We start from the raw sequence: 13,822 nt of genomic DNA, 5'->3' as shown, positions 1-13,822 counted from the left end.
CTAGAATGTTGGGTGCTGGGAAGGTTACCCTTAAGAAGCTTCAGACATTGGTAGAACATGTAACTTTTGCTTGTAGGGTTGCAGCCCCTGGCAGGGCGTTCCTTTGCAAAATGCGTGATTTGATGAAAGGCCTCAGCAGGCCTTATCATGGGGTGAGGGTTACCCAGGATATGAAGAATTTGTAAGCTTGGGCACAATTTTTAGATCAGTTTAATGGAGATTCTTTTTGGTGGGAGGACTTATTATTAAAGACAGAGCTGCAAATTAACACTAACACCTCTGGTGCTCTGGGTTTTGGGGGCATTGGTCGGGATAGCTGGTGTGCTGAGTCACAGAATTGCTTTTTAATATATTTTAAGCCTTCTTTTTAATTTTTTTAAAAGATTTTTAAAAATGTTTTTAAAGATGTTTTGTTTTAATATGTTTTTAATGGTTGTTGTATTTTAATATATTTTGAAGTCTGTTGTTATGATGTTTTTAGTGCTTTTGTTTGCCGCCCTGGGCTCCTACTGGAAGAAAAGGACCGATATAAATCAAATAAATAAATAAAATTAAATGGCTGGTGGCATGGGCTGAGGTGGGCATCACAAGGGATTTGACCTTTTGAGAGTTCTTCCCTATAGTGTTTGCTGTTCAACTGTGAGCAGTTGAATTGGCTAACTCAGTGGTCCAGTTTTGGTGTGATAACCAGGCCACAGTGTGTGTTATCAATTCCCTTACTTCTAGGAATCCTAGAGTGACGGTTTTGGTGGGCACTTTTGTGACCCAGTGCCTTAGATTTAATATTCTTTTTCTTGCTCGACCTGTTGCTGACCTGGACAATGGCATGACTGATGCCTTTTCCCACCATCGGATGTCATGTTTTTGGGAGTTGGCCCCTTTGGCCAGACTTCATCCAGAGCCAATGCCAGTGGCAGTGTGGGAATTTGACATCTTGAAGCTGAGAAGACCATAATGCTCTCCCTTGCCACCAGCACGAGAAGCTCTTATTTAAGATCAGGTAGGGAGTTGGGCATTTTTGGTCTAAACATGGGGTATCCACTCCTTTGGCCTATCCCTGTATACCAGCTAGTAGAATTTTGTGTGGTTCTTCACCAGCAGGTCTTTCTGTGCAGACTATCGGGGTAAGGTAGTGAGTACAGTATTATCTCTGCAGATCAGTTTGCATAATCAATCAGTTAATTGGCTTTATCTAAATAAACACGGCCCTTGTTTTACCCACACTTCACCTTGTCTCACCTCTTCATTTCCCAACTGTGGCTGCGATTCCCTCTTCATGACAGGTCAATGTACAAATTCTGTATGAGGCCTGGTTAATGTGCACAACAGCCAGTTTATTATGCACATTAACCACTCAACTTACATTCCCCTTAACACACACACACACAAACAAATATCCTTTTCACGAAGTGGCTATCAAAATATATAATAAAGACAATTATAACTATTATATAAATCCAATAAAATAATTAAACATAATAGATATTCATTTGCGTATTGCAAATAGTGAAATGCTAAGGACAAACTAGACATTACACAGCAGATGCATGTAACAGTCTGGTGACCTTTTTTCTAAAATGAAAAATAACTGCAGGAGGTTGCAAACTGAGAACAGAGAAACTGTGAGGTGTTGAGCTACTTAACAACTTCTACAATTTGGCAGTTTTCCTGCTGAAAAATCAAATTTCCCAAGCTGCTTTTCCACCCAATGTGGGAAAGACATGGGGAGGATAGCTATATCACAACATTTTTTCCCTAATAAAGTCAGTGCTTGATTATGTTTGTTGTAAGACTGGAATGCTTATGTTTGCTTTCAATCATAATCTCCCTAGAATCTTTGAAACGTGGCAGGGTATCAGTGTAAAAATACATTAATCCAAAAAGCACTGAATAAGTAGGGCTGCTCAAAAAGCAGTGAATAAGCATGGCTGCTCAGTGGTGGCCCTTCCTACTGATTTACATACGGTCCCAAAAGGGAGGCTTTCAAATGTGCCTTAAAAACTCATTTATGTCTGATATGATATGGTCTACGCATTGGTTTTAAGATGCTGTTCAAAATCATTTTATATTGTGTGAGAATTAGGGATATCGAAGAATTCCAACGCAAGTCAAAACAGTGGCTGAAACTGTTTGCTTATTCATCCCGTCTCAAGAACAGTAATCAATCAAGCAAATATAATCAGTATTTGCTGCTGCTGTTGCTTTCAGTCCATTAATGATACATAATTGATTATGGTTTCCGCCCCTATTTGCATTGCTCTCCTTTTCATTTAAATAAACTGAGTGGAATAACATAACTTGGGACCTGGATTAGTTAAGATATGATTTGCCATCCTGGGCTCCTTCAACAAGAAGGGCAGGATATAAATTTAAATACTACTACTACTACTACTACTACTAATAATAATAATAATAATAATTAATTAAATAAACAAACAAACAAACAAATAAATAAATAGGATCCTGTGGCTTCTTCTTCAGCCTGTCCACCCATCTAAGTAGGAAATTTGTTGTTCTCTCCCTTTCCCTAGTAGGCTTAGTTACACTGCTGGAGGGTCAGGTCCCTACATAGCAGAGCTTGGAAGATTACTTTTAAAAAGTAATAAATTACAGTTACAGTTACATGGCCCAAAAAAGTAGTAATTACCGTTACAATTACAATGGCTCTGAAAGTAACTGATTACTTTACTTTTCCTCCAAAGTAATCACTACAATTACATTTTAGTTACTTTAAAAAACCCGCCTATGCGGTGCTGGCCTTTGCTGCTGCACATCTAAGTAGCCTAAAACAACATTAAAAATAAACACACACATACAGAGGTAGTAGAATAATTATTTTTATTCATAAGATAGCAATGGTGGACTCTCCGCTGGTAAGGGTGGTGGGGAGGGAGGCTGAGGCCACTACTCAGATCTTTGCACGTCAAACCGAGTGCAACCCCCCCACTCAGCCAGCCAGCATAATCTCTCTTACTTAACCACCTCCCAGACCCTGCCCTGCCACCAACTAAGGGACACTCACTCAAGCAAACATTTTCCCCTGAGATGCAAAAAAGTTAAAATATTGCAAATGCAGCACAGTAGCAAGAGAGGGTGGTGGAGGCCACTTTGTGTGCCAAGTACAAACACAGTACACTCTCTCTCTCTCTCTCTCTCTCTCTCTCTCTCTCTCTCACACACACACACACACACACACACACAAATACATTGTCATCTTTCACCTCCACAGTTCTTTCTCTCCATTCTGTTGCTGCATCCTTCTCCTCCTTTATCCATGTTCTTGACCTCCGGATCCTTTTTCTCTCCACTCCATTCTTCACCACCACTATCCATTTTTTAAAATAATTGTTTTCTCCACTCCACCCTGTCTCACTCTCCGCCTCCTCCCCATCCACAGAGCATGAGGAAAGAGTGACACTGCACAGAAGCCCAGTTTGAGGCACATGATTTTCATCCACAAATCAGAGGAGCAGATGACTTCCCCTGTTTTCCCCCCCCAAAGTAATGCCCAAAAGTAATTCTGGAAACATTACAATTACTCCACAAAAGTAGTAAAATTACTCCTAGTTCTATTACAATCAAAACGTAAAGGAGTTACCCACTCGTTACTCAAAAAAGTAATGAATTACAAGTAATTCGTTACTTGTAACTAGTTACTTCCAAGCTCTGCTACATAGGAAGCTGCCTTATACCAAGTCATACCATTGGTCCATCTAGTTAAGTACTGTCAACACAGACTGGCAGCAGCTCAACAGGCTATGACTAGGGATTCTCCCAGCTCAACTTGATGAGACCTGGGAAGAGAATAAGCCGTGGGTACTGATAGCACCAACTACCACTGAGTTGGCAACAGTGAGGAACAAGGACCAGTTTAAGGACTGATCAGATGCTCTCAGTCAGGCTGGAATTACCTGAGCAAGGCAGACAACAAGCAATATAGTTCCCTAGCTCTCATGGGTACTGGGGGGGGGAAAGAGGAGGGAAGTTAACTAACTATTCAATTGCAGATCCTTCAAGTTTATTAATTAGGTTATCGCCCTTAGTTCAATTCCTATTCAGTGCCTAGTATCTTAATTCCAGGTTGTGGGTCAATAGCTAGATTTCAGTGTGGGAATTCTACTTACAAGTCACTGGATCTCTTTTCAAAATGGAAGCAGCTCCTCTAACAGCACCACACTATAAACTGCATCCATTATGCTAACACATTTTACATGATGGGTAAAAATATACAGAATTTAGCACAAGAAAAACTGAACTTTCCTCATTGTTCTCACCTTCCACTTGTATAAATAAAGATGAACACAAAACAGATGTAATAGCAAGATAAACAGGATTTATTCTAATTGTTGACAACATTGTCTTCTAGACACTTCCCATGCTATAATCATGCATTATCTGGTGTTCAGACAGAAACAAATGAGATGCACCAGCTTAAGGTCACTTACTTTATATGTGAAACAGAGAAAAGATATGTCATCTTTACGTTAAGCAACAATACTGCATTATATATTAATAGTGAAGAAGCATACAGAATAAGATGTTTTGCAGGAAAGGACAACATTTCTTACATTTTTCAGTGCATCGCAGCTGTTTTCATTTTATAGTGGAATATATGACATTTGAGAGGAATAATTCAAAATATCTGCCATCAAGTTAAACAAAAGAAAAGTTCTTTGCACTGAATAAAATTATTTCCAGAACACAAATCATGTGAAAAAGGCAAAGTCTTCAATCACTTTGTATCCATGTAAGTCAATAAACACAAATCCATATATTTTGTTTTGTGGAGGAATGAGTTCAAAAGAACTGAAACTCAAAGAAAAAGTCATGTGAAATGCCTCTCAGTAACTTTCACGCCAAAATGCCTAGCAATCAAGTATTGCAACTGCATGAAGTAGAAGATCCTAGTTACTGCAATGTACAGAAAGAAGATATGGAAGAAGAAGCTAGACTTAAAGCACCACAACTTTCAGGAAGATGAGTAAATAAGATTAATGGCTCAGTCAAATGTTACCACTGTAGAGGAGATGACATACACCTGCTGACATAACTAGTGGGCTTCCCAAGGGATGATCAAGGGTACTCAATGTGTTATCTGAGGGCATCATGCCTGGACAGTTTAGCCAGTGTTAAACCCCCCACTTGTGTCACTTCCCTCTTGTAAGAACTTTTCTCAGGAAGCCTCTCAGACCATTTCAGTCACTGGTTCCCTTCTGATCTTCACCAGACAATTCTGGACTGGCTGTCCATCCATTACCGAGCCTGGTTCAAGGTATTAATTTACAAAGCCCTGAAAAACTTAGGTCCAGGTACCTTAGGGACTGCCTGAACCCTTACATTCCAGCTCAGTCACTGAGATCATCTGTTGGAGCATCATTGGTTCTCCCCACCCCCCAGTTGGCAAGGGCAATTTGACAACAAGAAATTGAGCCTTTAGTGCCATCGGCCCAGTCCTGCAGAATGTTCTGCCAAAAGAGATTCAGCAGGCACCTTCTGTTCTGACTTTTAAACATCTGCTGAAAACTTTTCTACAACTACATCCACACCAGACATTTATTCCACTTTAAACAGTCATGGCTTCCCCCAAAGAATCCTGGGAAGTGTAGTTTACAAAGGGTGCTGAAAGTTGTTAGGAGATGCCCCATTCTCCTCACAGAGCTACAATCTCCAGAAGAGGGGCTGACTGTTAAACCACTCTGGCCATTGGAGCTCTGTGAGGGGAATAAGAGTGTCCTAATAACACTCAGCACTCTTTGCAAACTACACTTTCCAGGATTCTTTGGGGGAAGCCATGACAATTTAAAGTGGAATAAATGTCTGGTGTGGATATCACCTCAGACTTATTCAGGCAACTGAGACAATATCTTTCTGCAATTATTTTTTATTTTAAATTTTATATTTGTTGTAAACCACTTTGATTTTTCTTAAAGAATAGTAGTATATACATATTTTTTATAAACAAACAATACCCTGGGTATGAATATGTAGGCTTTAGTTATTTCCTCAGCTATCTGGTCATTTCTCACACTTTCCTCATCAACCAGTTCCAACTAATCCTAACTATTCTCCCTAATTGACAGCTAACTCCCAACTGCCTGGAATATCCAGCCAATCAGAAATAATGTATGTGATCCAGGCCCCATCTAATAAAATCTTGAAGTGATCAGGTCTCTCTCCTCTCAGAACCTATCACCAAACAACCACTACTAAGCAGGCTGATAACTATATAACAGCACAAGTCCTCATGGCAGTCACAGAGGTCATATAACCTTTTTTTGTTCTAAGCACAAACATAAACAAACCCATGAAGAGTGTTTCTCCACAGTGCTGATCAAGGCACCCTGCCCCTCCCACTTTTATTTTTGTGTGTGTGTTTTATTTGGTTTGGGAGGATTTCCTGTTTTGTGGGTGCCTCCAGCTTTTTTGTCTCTTTTTGTTTGGGTTGGGGATGTAGGTCAGGGGTAGGGAACCTGTGGTCCTCCAGATGCTGTAGGACTCCAACTCCCATCAGCCCTTGCCAGCATGGCCAATGGTCAGGGATGAGAGTTATGGTCCATCAGCACTTGGAAGGTGGCAGGCTCCCCACCCAATCTAGGTGTTTTGCGTGTTTTTTGGAGGGTGGAGCGTTCTGAGCACTGCCAGTTTTTCTGTGAAATTGGTATTTAGAGCTGCCATGACTTAAATTTCCAAATGTGCCCCTGGGCTCAAAAAGGTTGGGGGGTCAGTTGACTTCCAGTACGCAGCTGCAGCATTCTCTCTGTTTGAGGTGACTAATCCCTGTACTAGATACCCAATTCTACCATTTCCATTTCCATTTTTAAAGGGGGGAGGCATGGAGACAAGAAGAGTCACCCAAACCCTGGCTGTTGTCCTTCAACTCACCCTGAAACAACATCCTCCAATACCACTACCAAGCCTCCTGAATGACCTGCAGTTTCCCTCTTCTAATCTGCAATACATTTATGTCTCCTTTCCATTTGCCTTATTCCTTTATTCACTTTCCACACTGGAACCTCAGCATACTAAGCAGGCAAATTAATTCTATTCATATTTGCTACTGTCATTAGGCATTATTTAGTGTCGAGCACCACCAAGCCACATAGCTACAGTGTGTGGAGCAAACACTACGAGGAAGGTGAAAACATTCCATTCTCCAGTCAACCTAGTATAATAATAGTGAAGACTCCCATGTCATCCTCTTGGGTTTCACTCCTTTCCCTGCCAAAAAAGCCATTAAGTCCAGATCCTAAATTTCCCTAACTGCATCACTGGACTTCTTTCTCTGGCAATGCTACTGAAACAATCAAGGACTATGTAATTATTTTCAAGAAATCAGTGAAGCATTGAAACCTCTGTTGTTTGTATAATAAAGTAAGAGGTTGAATGGAGGGAACTCTATTGTTCTGTTCTCGCTGGGTGGGATATACAGTTAAAGAGGGCAATGCAATTTCATAGTTCTGGTGAAGTGTGCTCTATAATTATTCTCTAACTAAAACATTATGGTGCATTTTTGGCTTATTGTTAAAAAGAAGCTGCAACAACTGAAGAGAACATTTTAAAAGCAGAGAACTGAAGCATACAATCCCAAGAGTTTACAACACAAAATGTTCAGGATACCAGCAATCAACATATGAATTGTGCCAAATTATTAATTCTCTAGTCTGCTAAGCTCCTTTAGACACATGCATCTCTTTGAGGACCATCATTAATATCATAATACCAGGTTCACTTCCTGAAAAACAATGGGAGGCCAGTGCTCTTTTTGAGGACTTCTGCAATGCATATCGCTGGCCACTGTTGAAAACAGGAAATTGGATGAGATATCCAGGACTGTTCTTCTGGTTTTATACATAAGGAGACAACCTCTAATGCAGGGGTGGGGAATCTTTTTCAGACCAAGAGCTGCATTACGTCAAGGGCAACCTTCTAGGGGCCACATGCATGTGGTGGGTGGGGCCAAATGCAACAAATGCTACCCTTACCTCATATCTCTTCTTCCTCCATTCAGACAAGGAAGAGGCATTATCACAGTTCAAGGACACATTCCAGCTAGGCAAAAGTACTGAAGGAAAGTGGAGAGAGGGGTGTGGCCTTGGCAGAGGGTGTGGGCTGGGGAAAGTCTCAAGAGCTCAATAGAGGGGATTGGAGAACTGCATTTAGCCACTGGGCCTGAAGTTCACTTTAATACAGGCATACGCTGCTTAACATTGCTTCACTTAACGTTGCCTCGCTATAACGTGCATGCTCCATTTGTCCCCATACCCTTCTTAACGTTAGCGCGCTTTGCAATAACGTACATTTTATTGGCATGACGCCGCTGCCATCTAGTGGCTATTGCGTGCAGTACAAGTGAAGACAATTGCTTCACTTAAAGTAGATTTTCACTTAAAGTACACTCCCCGGTCCCATTGCGAACGTTAAAGCGGGGTATGCCTGTATATGGATCGCTGTGATGCAACATTTTGCAATATGAGTTCCATTAAATCTGCAATGATGACATTACTGCTTTCCACAGCTATAGCAGTCCATATATACTAATTTAGGATTATCTCCCACATCTATACACCATAGGATGTTACCTTCAGCCTGCAACTAATTTTCTGTACAACCAGCATCAGGCAAATATTGGAGGAAAGCACTTTTGTAAAGAGAGAGAAGGGTGGGGGATTGTCTGCACCCAGCCTATGAAAGAAGAAAGCATACTTTAATAACAGCCTTACATGGAGTGGGAACTATGGGAAGAATTACATTTTTCTTGCTTTAGATATGAGAAAAATACAACAAGTGGGGCAGAGGGAGTTTCTTCCTATGGATTTTTGAAGCAACACACACCAACACATCCCATTTAAAATATTTTTTTTAAAAGGTCAAGTAATAAAACTCCACTCAGTGCAGTCTTTTCAAACTATAGAGCAACAGCATGAATTCAACAAATTGCAATGGTGTTACAATCATTTTAAACTATAGAACAATAGCATAAATTCAGCCCCTTGGATTTTAATGGGAGGGATTTCAGCATATGCATAACTCTCCAGGTGATTTCAGCTAGACTTAAAAAGTGCTTACCATTTTGCTTTGTGTTCACTTCAGAGCAAATGATGTTTGATTGCCTATTCTTTTGTCTCTTTTTGGGGGGGGTTCTCTGTGTGCTTATCTCCTTTGGGGGGGAGGGTATGTATCTATGAGCTTTCACTATAGTACCATAATCCTGATATCTTTGAACAGGTCTCACCTTTTCTTTGGTGTTTGAGAAGACATTTATTACACAGCCACGAGAGTGGATGTATACTACAGCCAGTGTGGATTTTTCACATTCTGCAATGTTAAATAGAAAATACCCCCATGCCGTTCTGAGACTTCCCATAAGCTCATTTCAAAACAAAACCTTACAAAACTTATAGTCCTGAACTCAGAAATGCTTGCTTAACAACCCTCTATCATGGCCATACACAAAACAGTCAGAGAGAATACAGAGTTCAAAGTCTAAAAAGAGAGGGGGGAAACCCCAGAGCCTTTTTGGACTTTTTTCTGTCAGAGTTCTCATAATCTGTTGAAATTCATTAAAAATCAGGCATGTTCACAGAGTACCTGGAGCTGACCTTGCTCCATACTCTGACCTTCATCTTCTGCAGTTTAAAAGTTTTTAAAAATGCCTGGCTGATTTTTAATTTAATAAATTTTGCATTGAACTTTATGATAAGACCGGGCATGCTCAGTAAGAACCAACTGTCAGTGTTCTAAAAGCCAGACTCACAGCTGCTGGGCTTGCCTAATCAGGGGGCCACACCCACATCAGATTTGATTTCACTTGTGACAGTTATGGCTTCCCCCAAAGAATCCTGGAAAGTGTAGTTTGTGAAGGGTGCTGAGTGGAGACTGCTATTCCCCTGACAGAGCTCCAGTGGCCAGAGTGGTTTAACAGTCAGCTGCTCTGATTGAAGGTCTGTGAGGGGAACAGGGCACCTCCTAGCAACTTTCACTTCCCAGGATTCTTTGAGAGAAGCCATGACTGTCCAGAGTGAAACAAAGGCCTGGTGTGGATGTGGCCAGGGACAGTTTTGGTTTAAATTTGGGTGAGAGGCTACGTGTGCTTGTTGTAGAATAAAAAGGTGGGGGAAACACTGAAAAGCAATGATATTGTTCACAAAGTTTTGCTTTTGGAAAGGAAAAGGGCTTCCCCTCTGTCCAGTGCCCACCCACCCAATCTCCTCCCCTCCCCTCCTCCTACCCTCTCTGCCCCTCCCCCCAGGTCAATGTTGGACTATGACCTGGGAGACCAGGGTTCAAATCCCCACACAGCCATGAAGCTCACTGGGTGACCTTGGACCAGTCACTGCCTCTCAGCCTCAGAGGAACGCAATGGTGAAACCACCTCTGAATAATGTTTACCATGAAAACCCTATTCATAGGGTCGCCATAAGTCGGGATCAGCTAGAAGGCAGTCCATTTCTATTTTCAAACATGATTGCACAGAAATAAATCCCACTGAACTAAAAAAATATACAAATGATCAAACCCACCCTCCCTTCTCCACCCTCTTGCCCCTTCCCTCCCCCTTCCTTTACCCCTCTTTTCCCATCCCCATCTCCTTACAATCCCCTCCTTCCCCTTCCCACTCCTCCCACTCCCCTTCCTCCTCCCCATAGTCAGTTTTACCTATCTTAAGCATGATTGCAGGGGAGTAAATACCATTGAACTCTATAAGCATTCAAATGATCAAACCTGCCCTTTCCTTTGCCCCCCTCCAATCCACTCCTTCCCCTTCCCCCTCCTCCTCCCCCATGGTCAGTTTTACCGATCCTAACCATGATTGAATAGGAGTAAATCCCATTGAACTCAATAAGCATACAAATGATCAGACCTGCCTTTCCTCTCCTTCCCCTTTCCTCTCCTTCCCCTTTCCTCTCCCTTCCTCCTCTCCGGCCCACTCCAGCCCTTCCTCCCTCCCTCCCTCCGGTCAATTTTACCTATCCTAAGATGATTTCACTCAATAAACATGCAAATGATCAAACCTGTCCTCCTCCCCTCCCCCTCCTGCCTGCTCCCATTCCCCTCCTCCCTTCTGTCCTTCCTCCCCTCCCTCCTTCTCCTCCTCTTCCTCCACCCTCCCCATCCCCTGTGGTCAGTATCACCTATCCTAAGCATGATTGCAGGGGAGTAAATCCCACTGAACTCAGTATGCATGCAAATGATCAATCCATTCTCAGCAAACTTGCACAGGATCCCATTTCTTACCTCCCGGATTAAAAAGCAGAGAAATTCACAAATAGGCAAAAAAACCTTGCAGTTTAAGAACTTACCTATAACCCACAGATATTTCTATCAAACTTTAAATATCAGGGAAATTGGGCAGCTATAGTGAATGCACCCAGGGAGCAGGAGACCTGACCTCCTTTCTGAGATATTGTACCGTCCTACAAATTGGTCAAAATGCAAACACAATTTGGATTGGTCTTTCAGAGTCCAATCCACTTCCTGTTTAGCTTGGAAGAATTTGGTAATAGGTGTCTCTGAGCATATGCTGAGTGGTGGCAACACCGGCAATCAACCCAAATAATAGAAAGAATACATGTGCTGTACTGATCTTGTTTTAGCAGGGATGAAGCAACATTATTAAGTTAGTTGATATAGTTCAGATGGTTACTTTAAATATGTCTGATTTACTTTGCAATTTTAATGAAGATTCCTATAGAAAATCATTTTTTTTGTTTCTATTTCTGTGAATATGTGAAGTACAGCAACACTTTGCAAAATTTACACTAAAAAACCTCCAAAAATAATTGTGGAATAATGGCACTGATTATTCTGCAGAATAGTCTCCAGTGGACCTCAGGAGTGTCTCAATTTGCATAAGATAAAACAGTTGGAGGTGAAATATATTCTAGCAAAATTCTAGGTGTGCTCTATGTTTTTAATTGATCATGCCCACCTTGCCTGAAATGAAGTGGTTTAAACATAGAAGGCTGAAAACATGCACAGGAAGTGGATTGGACTGTGAAAAACCAACCCAAATTGTGTTTGCATTTTGACAAATTTGTAGGGCAGTACAATATCTCAGACAGGAGATCAGGTCTCCTGCTGCCCTGGTGCATTCACTATAGCTGCCCAATTTCCCTGCTTTTTAAAGTTTGATAGAAATATCTGTTGGCTATAGGTACGTTCTTAAACCTCAAGGGTTTTTTTTCCTATTAGTGATTATCTACAAAGCAAAACTAGCAAACCTTATCAAAATTGTTTTGATTTTCTTCAGATTCTTATAGTTGTTTCACTTGTATCAGTACCAGCCAAATTCACCTTGAATTTCATTTTGGGAAAAAATAAATGGGAACTCTTAAACATTTAGTCAACTTTCTTCTCCTACTGCAAATAAGTTGATTAAGAAATTGACCGTTTCAGCATTTGAAAATACCCCTGCATGCTCTGCAGTCTGAAACAAGAAAAAATGTGTGATACCAGTGGCAAAAGAGAATGCAGCTATTGTAATAGGTTTCCAAGGAATGATGTGCCATGTTATATATTGGATAAGAGAAATGAAGAGAATAAGGAAAGTAACGTTAAGTAGTGACTTGATGAAACCTAATAAAAGATGAACTATGACACAATTCAGGGAACTATTAGTGTTTAAAAATGATCAGTGGGGAGAGAAAAGTTCTCATGGGTGTGGTGGAGGGTTTGACATGCTTACCTTATTTTTGACAACCTAGGGGTGTTTGTGAGTGTCTTTTATTTTACAAAAGTTGGCTCAGTTCTGCACTCTGCAGCTTTCCTGGGTGCGAACTCTTCAATTAAAGCCAAGAGAAAGACATCACTTGGCGACTCCTCCTATAGAGGAAGCATGGGAAGTCAGGGAGACTGTAAAGTGCTGGAGAAATGTTTATTGGAAAGACAAAAAAATCACACACCACTCTTGGCCACCTCACAATGAGAAGTTCACAACCACACACATACAGAAATTCTAATCTAAAGACATTCAACAGTCCACTGAGAACAAGGCAGAAAAAAGGATTTCACAGTGCTGGAAGATTTTAGCACAGCATATTTCCCAGCATTAATACAGGCAATTCAGACAGAATGAGAATAATACACATATAAGGTTCTAGTAAATGTTCCATGGTTGAAACTTTTGGTTTCATTGTCAAAATGTAGAATACTTTGTTGGGCAGAATAAGACTCAGCATTTTCTTCTGCAAGATTAATAATCCCAAACTGCAGCCTCTGTGAACCAAGAGCAGAGCCAATCCTATCTGGTGGTTTGGCATCTCTGGTGATGTGGCCTCCTTTCTTTACAATATTCAGATCTGAAGTCCTCCTTCCTTTCTTGATTTCTATAGAATTTCCATAAGGTTAGGGCTTGTTTTGATGCAGGAGTTGTAATCCTCATTAGCAGTTTTTCAAATATGGAAATCCTGGTGCTAATTATTAGTCTAAAATGATTAACACATGAGCATAATGATGTGTGATGGAGGTAGCACGGTTAGTATGCCTGCCAGCTCATGAAATATGGCTATAATGGTGTTTCTTATTTAGTTATGGTTCCCACAATGAGCTGGCGTACATATACCCCCCTCCCCAGTTTCATTCTTAGGGAACCTGAAACCCTGCAGACGTTACTGGACTACCACTCCCATCAACCCTGATTAACCCTGCTGGCTGGCGCTGATGGAAGTTGGAGTCCAACTACATCTGGATGGCCACTGGCTGCTCTCCACTGCCTTAGAACTTTAAAGAGTGGAAAATAAACTGCTGTCATACATTCTTAAAAATGAGCAATCCCTTTAATGAATTCCTCATGCTCTGTAGTATCACCCTCTTGGAACTCACT

The sequence above is a fragment of the Rhineura floridana genome, chromosome 3 (assembly GCF_030035675.1).
Source record: "Rhineura floridana isolate rRhiFlo1 chromosome 3, rRhiFlo1.hap2, whole genome shotgun sequence".
Taxonomy (NCBI): domain Eukaryota; kingdom Metazoa; phylum Chordata; class Lepidosauria; order Squamata; family Rhineuridae; genus Rhineura; species Rhineura floridana.
This window is presented reverse-complemented; position numbering follows the sequence as displayed.